Source organism: Sus scrofa, chromosome 5 (assembly GCF_000003025.6).
Source record: "Sus scrofa isolate TJ Tabasco breed Duroc chromosome 5, Sscrofa11.1, whole genome shotgun sequence".
Taxonomy (NCBI): Eukaryota; Metazoa; Chordata; class Mammalia; order Artiodactyla; family Suidae; genus Sus; species Sus scrofa.
In genome coordinates, this window is record NC_010447.5 from 727,466 (window position 1) to 735,366 (window position 7,901).

A 7,901-nucleotide genomic window follows, 5' to 3' on the forward strand; every position below is an offset into this window, starting at 1 on the left:
GAGCCAGCCAAGAGTGAGCCGCCCTCAGCCTGGTCTCAACCCCGAACACCTCAGGGTCCCAGGAGGTGGTGGCCGCACCCCATCTGACAAGGCGTCTGCGCAGACCCTGGCCGACCAGGAGGCCCCCCAAGTCTCCCTGACGCGGTGCCCACCAGCGGTTCCACCGTGGCCGGTCTGCAGCGCCTCCGCTGCTGCCCCTCAGCAGGCGGCCCCCTCCCCGTTGATCTGTTTACTGTCTGTATTTATTATTTATCTGTTGTCGGTGATTCTCAGATGTCAGCCTGCGTGTGCACGGCCCACTGCTGGCCCTCGAGGGCTGTGAGGGGCTGGTCTCTGTCTTGGTTTTCAGATTGCAGAGTCACCAGGGCTCTGTCCAGGCACACTGGGTGATGCGCCCCAGCGTTAGTTTTCTGAGCATCTCCCTGCTTCCTGGCACAAGGCTTCAGTCTCAGTCTCAGCCCTGAAATTGGCTATTTTGAGGGGCCAGGCTCCTTGTGGCAGGGACTGGCTCTAGAGACCAAGATTGGGGCTCAAAATGTGCTCATCGCTCTCAGAACGCCCGTGTTGCCAGGTCCTTTCTGCGGAGAGACGGAGGACGGGCTCGCCTGCACACACACACCCTGCCCAGCACACGCACACCTGCCTGGAGGCACACACACACACCTGCGCAGGCACATACATGCTTGCACCTGCCCGGACCCCCCCCCCCACTTGCACAGGTGTGGAAACTCAGCTCCATGCTGGCACCTCCAGTCCCATCCCAGTCCGTGGGCTTCTGTGCCTCCCTCATCCCATGTCTGCACGTCCTGCCGTCCACCCCAGAGTCCTGACCCAGCACCATTACTGTGCACTTGACCCTTGAGCAACATGGGACTTGGGGGCGCCGGGCGCCTCGCAGTCAGAAATCCGCATGGCACCTGGGAGTCCTCCAGAGCGTGACGCCTGACAGCTGCTGCTGAATGGAAGCCCCGCCGATACCGCCAACGGCAGAGTCACACACACTTGGTATGTTGCGTGTTACACACTTCAGTTGCTAGAGAAAAGAAAACCGCAAGAGGATCAACGGTACTTTAATGGAAAAAAAAAAAAAGGCGACACGAGGGCATAAACGATGCCTAAAAGGGAGCCAGACCTGAGGGTCCTGCGCCAGAACTCCCCGAGCCACGGCGGCCGAGAAGAGAGAAAGCCAGCGACTCCTGAGGAAGTATTCTGCTCAGAAGGCTTGGCGAGAATGCGGGGGGTTTTGAAGAAAGCCCTGCGCTTGGCCACCATGAAGCAGATTCAAATGCATCGCGAAACAAACGACTCAAGAATCTCAGTTCTAAACGGCCCCTTCGGACCCATCGTGTTCGCGTGTTAAATACGTACTTTCTAGGGACGGCTTTGGAACACTTCTCTGGAAGGAAGAATTAATCAGAGCTCGTTGGTATTTCATCGTATTTCAGGATCTTCCTCGGCTCACTCGAGCAGGGGGGTCTCACAGATCACGAGAAGGTCACTAGTTGGTAGGCAAGGCTTGAAATGTTGCTATAACATCTGTGCTGAGTTTACTGCCAAGACTTTATAGTAAGATCAGAGTTTTAAAAGTTTCTTAGGTTTACGAGTTGCTGTCATGGCACAGCGGTTAACGAATATGAGTAGGAACCATGAGGTTGCGGGTTCGGTCCCTGGCCTTGCTCAGTGGGTTAAGGATCCGGCGTTGCTGTGAGCTGTGGTGTAGGTCGCAGACGTGGCTTGGATCCTGCGTTGCTGTGGCTCTGGCGCAGGCCGGCGGCTACAGCTCCGATTAGACCCCTAGCCTGGGAACCTCCATATGCTGCAGGAGTGGTCCTAGAAAAGGCAAGAAGACAAAATAAATAAAAGTTTCTTAGGTTTCAAAAACCAAGTTCAGAAATCCAGCCAGTAACTGCCAGACAATAAAATCATTATGAAGCTATATTATTTCATGTTTTAGAAAATTTCGTAGAAGCTGTCTGCTGCATCACGCTCAGCCTTTCTTGATGTACTGAATAACGGGGGGGGGGGGAGTGGCTATTCCAGGGAGGAAGGAGGGGGGGCAGGATGGAAAGGGAAGGGAGAGATTATGAAGTGTGGCAAGTCAGTGAAATGCCAGGCTGTAGTCCAAAGACAGAAAAGAGACAATCGTAAGGGGAGGAAGTGAATTGTCAGCCTGGTTCTGCATCTGTCATAAGTTGACGTCACCTGTTTATAGGATGCGTCGCGTCCCCAGGGAGTATCTGGAGCAGCATCGCGTCAGTTCACGTCTTAGTGTGGACGTGACACGCAGCAGTAACACTGGACACTGGCGAGGAAAAGACCCCGAGAGGGGAGCCGCATCTGCTTCCAGGTGTGATGACTGTGCGCTGGTAACAAAAGCTGCAGCACGAGGCTTTGTAGTCGCCTCGTGTCCGTGACAGGGTCCCTTCGAGGTGGCCCAGCCTGAGCACTGCTGGCGGGGCTGTCATTTCAGTCCCGTCCCTAACAGGTGTTGGGGACCTGGTTACATTAAAATCCCCACACAGGCTGTCCCACGCTTCGTCCAGTGAGGGGAGAGGCGCGCCAGACCGTCGTGTAATTCGTTGAAAGCACAGTTATAGGAGTTCCCATCCTGGCGCAGTGGAAGCGAATCTGACTAGTAACCATGAGGTTGCGGGTTCCATCCTGGCTTCGCTCAGTGGGTTAAGGATCCGGCGTGGCCGTGAGCTGTGGTGTAGGTCGCAGATGTGGCTCAGATCCTAGTTGCTGTGGCTCTGGCGTAGGCCAGCAACTGCCAGATTAGCCCCCTAGCCTGGGAGCTTCCATATGCCGCAGGTGTGGCCCCGAAAAGGGAAAAAAGAAAAAGAAAGCATAGTTATAAAACAAAGCCAACACGTTATTAATTTATAGTCAGCATCACTCCCCTTGCGCCTCTGCAGGGTCAGGCCGTCCGCTTCAATCCAAGTCCTGCCCAGGGTGCTCACTACACGATGGACGGCTCGGTGACAATGACACAGAGATGACTCATGCTGTTCTTGCCCTGGTTACTAGATTTTCACACAAGGACACACACAACAGATAAGTTTTTGTTTGTTTTGGTTATTTTGGCCATGCCTGCAGCGTGCAGAAGTTCCCAGGCCAGGGAAGGACTGCATGCCACAGCCGCAACAACGCCGGTTCCTTAACTGCTAGGCCACCAGGGAACTCCAACAGATAAGTAAGTACATCAGTGGAACAGCCTGCTGACTGTTCCCTCGGCAGCAGGAAGCGGATCATCGCAAAGGCCTTCAGCTCCTCCTCTCACATCTGGAGGCTGAGGAGGCGACGGCGCTGGTCCTGCTTGTCTCGGGGGCAGAGGTGGGGGGATGGGGGGAAGAGGCAGACACGCTTGGTGTCGCCTGGCGGAAGTGTTTCATCACTTCCGCCTGATTTTTTGGTTTTTCCTTCCACCATCGCTGTGGTTTCAGGGTCTGTATCTACACGACCGTGCTGAGTGGCCGGAACCGGCTTCCTGGCGCTGCCTCTTCCTCGGGTCGGGCTGGTCCAGCAGCTCTTCTCCATCAGGTGGCCTGGTGACTCCCCTGGTGTGGCGTCTTGAGCCCTTGATCCAAGATCCGTGTTTTGAAATCCGGCCCACGTTCGCGTTCCTAATTTCCTTGCTTGGCTCCGTCGAGGACCCTGTGACGTTGCGAGGACTCGGCACAATTTTCTCCCGCAGCAGTTTCCTGGCTTGATGGTTTTCCTCGCTTTTCTATAACAGGACACCATCTTCAGGAGCTCCTATGGTGGCTCGGTGGGCTAAGAGCCTGACTAATTGTTGTTTTTTTTTTTTTTTTTTCTTTTTAGGGCAGCATCAGCAGCATATGGAGGTTCCCAGGCTAGGGGTTGAATTGGAGCTGCAGCTGCCAGCCTACACCACAGCCACAGCAACGTGGGATCTGAGCCATGTCTGCGACTTACACCACAGCTCAGGACAATGCTGGATCCTTAACCCACTGAGCGAGGCCAGGGATGGAACCTGCAACCTCATGGTTCCTAGTCAGGTACGTTAACCACTGCGCCACGACGGGAACTCCGAACCGGACTCGTTTGTGGCTCTAAGACTCGTCTCCTGTGAGCCTCCGGACCGTCAGTAGCAGTTTTGGTTTTCCTGCCCCAGAACCGGCTCCCAGGCCACTTTCCGCTTGTGAGTTTCTGCGCTGGTAAACTGCCTGCCTGTCCCCGAGTCCACAGGGCAATGGTTTGCCCTGTGTCCCCTCTTCCGTACAGATCCAAGAAGAGCTGGTGATGTTTCAGATTGTTCTGTTTTTTTACTTTTCAGGATGGAGCTGCAGTGTCTAAGCTCTTTACAGGCAGAGCTCAATACTGGAAGTCAAATTTTTTCAATGTATTAGTCTCTTAAATTATGAAAAAAGAAACCCCCCCAGTGAAGTTATAACTCCTCTTTTTAAAACTTTATTTTAAAGCTTTATGGAAGCACAGTTGATTTACAATGTTTTGATAATTTACAGCTCATTTTCACGGTAAGACTAGGTTTTATAATTGCCTACATATTCACCTTCTCTAAAGACTTTCTTTTTAAAAAACTTTTTTTTTTTTTTGCCTTTTAGGGCCACACCCACAGCACATGGAGGTTCCCAGGCTAGGGGTCCACTTGGAGCTGCAGCTGCTGGCCGACGCCACAGCCACAGCAACGCGGCATCCGAGCCATGTCCACCACCTCCACCACAGCTCACGGCAACGCTGGATCCTTAACCCACTGAGTGAGGCCAGGGACCAAACCCACATCCTCAGGGACACTAGTGGGGTTCACTTCTGCTGTGCCACAATGGGAACTCCCTAGAAAACTTCTTAAATTGAAGGATAGCTCATTTACAATGACATGTTAGTTTCAGGGGCTCAGAAAAGTGCTTCGTATACATATGGATCTGTGGTGGCTCCATTCTGCGTTTTCGGAGGAACCTCCATACTGGTCTCCGTGGTGGTTGTGCCAGTTACATCCCACCAACAGGGTAGGAGGGTTCCCTTTCCTCCACTCCAGTAGCTGTGGGAATGCTGGATCCTTAACCCTCGAGGCCGCAAGGGAGCTCCAATTGTTTGTACCTTTTAAATTTTTTGTCTTTCTGCCTTTTCTAGGGCTGCTCCCGCGGCATATGGAGGTTCCCAGGCTAGGGATTGAATCGGAGCTGTAGCCACCGGCCTGCACCAGAGTCACAGCAATGCGGGATCCGAGCCACGTCTGCGACCTACATCACAGCTCACGGCCACGCCAGATCCTTAACCCAGGGAGCAAAGCCAGGGATCGAACCCGCGACCTCATGGTTCCTAGTCGGATTCGTTAACCACTGCGCCACGACGGGAACTCCTTTTCTTTTCTTTTGTTCGTTTGTTTGTAGGCTTTTTGATGATGGCCATTCTGATCGGCGTGAGAGGTACATCGTTGTGGTTTCGATGTGCGTTTCTCTAGTAACGAATGATGCTGAGCATCGTTTCACGGGCCTTTTGGCCTCTGTATGTCTTCTCCAGAGAAGTGTCTCTTTCGGTCTTCGACCCGTTTTTTTCTATTTTCTTTTCATTTTTTGGCGGCTCCACAGCATATGGAGCTCCCAGGCCAGGGATCAGATCTGAGCTGTAGCTGCCACCTATGCCACAGCTTCGGCAAAGCTGGATCCTTAACGTACTGTGCTGGGCCAGGGATTAAACCTGTACGAATTCTGTTGCAACACAGCGGGAGCTCCCTCCTGCCCATTGTTTAAATTGGGTTGTTTTTCATAATGAGTCGTATGAGCTATCTGCATATTTTGGAGATTAACCCCCTGTATGTCATGTCATTTGCAATATTTTCTCCTGTCCTGTCGGTTGCCGTCTGGTTTTGTTTATGGTTTCCTTTGCTGTGTGAAGCTTTTAAGTTTAACTAGGTCCATTGTGTTCTGCCTGTTTTCCTCGAGGAGTTTTAGAGTATCCAGTCTTAAATTTAGGTCCTTAATCCATTTTGCGTTTATTTTTGTGTCTGGTGTTTAAAAATGTTCTAATTTGATTCTTTCACATGTAGCTGTCCAGTTTTCCCAGCAGCATTTCCTGAAGAGACTGTCTTTTTTCCACTATAAATTCTTGCCTCCTTTGTCCTGGACCAATTGGCCTTAGGAGCATGGGCTTATTTCTGGGTTTTCCATCCTGTTCCATTGATCTATGTGCCCGTTTTGGTGCCAGTACCATGCTGTTTTGATGACTGTAGCTTTGTGGTATAGTCTGAGTCGAGGAGGCTAGCTAGGTTCCCCAGCTCCATCCTTCCTTTTCAAGATTGCTTTGACTCTTTGGTGTCTTTTCCATACAAACTTAAAATTTTTTTTTGTTCTAATTCTGTGAAAATGCCATTGGTAATTTGATAGAATCTGTAGATTGCCTTTGGTAGCACAGTCATTTTGACAATATTGATTCTTCCAGTCTGAGAGAGTGGTTTATCTTTGTGTTATCTTTGATGTTTTTCAACCACCTGTTAGTTTTTAGGAAGTAGGTCATTTGCCTTCTTAGGTAGGTTTGTTCCTAAGGGCTTTTTTTTTTTTTTGCTGTTTAGGGCCGCACCTGCAGCATATGGAGGTTCCCAGGCGAGGGGTCTAATCAGAGCTACAGCTGCCAGCCACAGCCACAGCCACGGCAACACCGGATCTGAGTCTGTGACCTATACCACAGCTCATGGCAGGCAACAATGGATCTTTAACCCACTGAACGAGGTCAGGATCAAACCCGCAACCTCATGTTTCCTAGTCAGATTCATTTTTCGTTTCCAGTGTGCCACAACGGGAACTCCCTAAGTATTTTTTTTTTTTTATGCAATGGTAAATGGATTATTTCCTTGATTTTTTTTTCCTGATCTTTCATTGTTAGTGTATAGAAATGTACCAGATTTCTCTGTATTAATTTTGCATTCTATGACTTCACCAAATTAACTGATGAGCTGTAGTAGTTTTCTGATAGCATCTTTAGGATTTTCTATGGGTAGTACCATGTTATCTGCAAACAGTGACAGTTTTACTTTTCCAATTTGGATTCCTTTTATTTTTCTTCTTGGGTTTTTGTGGCTAGGTCTTCCAGAACTATGTTGAATTAAAGTGGCAAGAATGGACATATCTGTCTTGTTCCTGATCTTGGATAAATGCTTTCAGCTCTTCATTGTTAAGTATGATAGTACTGTGTGTGTGTCACATACACGACCTTTATTATGTTAAGGTAGGTTCCCTCCATGCCCACTTTCTGGAGGTTTGTTTTGTTGTTGTTGTTGTTTGTTTTTTAGGGCTGCCCCCACGGCATATGGAGGTTCCCAGGCTAGGGGGTGAATTGGAGATGGAGCCACCGGCCTACACCGCAGCCACGGCCACACCAGACCCGAGCCGTGTCGGCAACACACGACCCTTAACCCACTGAGCGAGGCGGAGGATGGAACCTGCGTCCTCATGGGTGCTAGTTGATTCAGAGATGCGACTCGAGGGCTCGCCTCCATGGGCGCTTCTTCTCAATACAGCGGTGTCCCCACAGCTGTGGCTGCTCGCGGTGTCCTCGAAAAGCTTTTTACGAAATTACTTCCCGCGGCCTCACCAGTTCTTGGGGAGAGTTGGCCTAAAACCAGCTGCTACCTTATGGTTGGAAGGGTAGGGAAGGGAATTTTAATTTTAAATGACATCCAACGTTTTAATCACAGACAACAGGATTTGCTCATGGGGATGGGATGGGCCCTGACACTCAAACAAAGGCTCCTGTATCATGACAGTGACCAGAGAGGTTAAGCGGACCGCCGGAGACGTCATCGAGCTGCCGGGCAGTGAACGGCTGGCGACCGGGGTCTGAAGGGGGCGTTAAGGCGGGAGGAGCTGAGAAGACACACACCTGCCACCGTATGCGCGGTGCCCTCGGCCCGTGCCGCTGTGCGC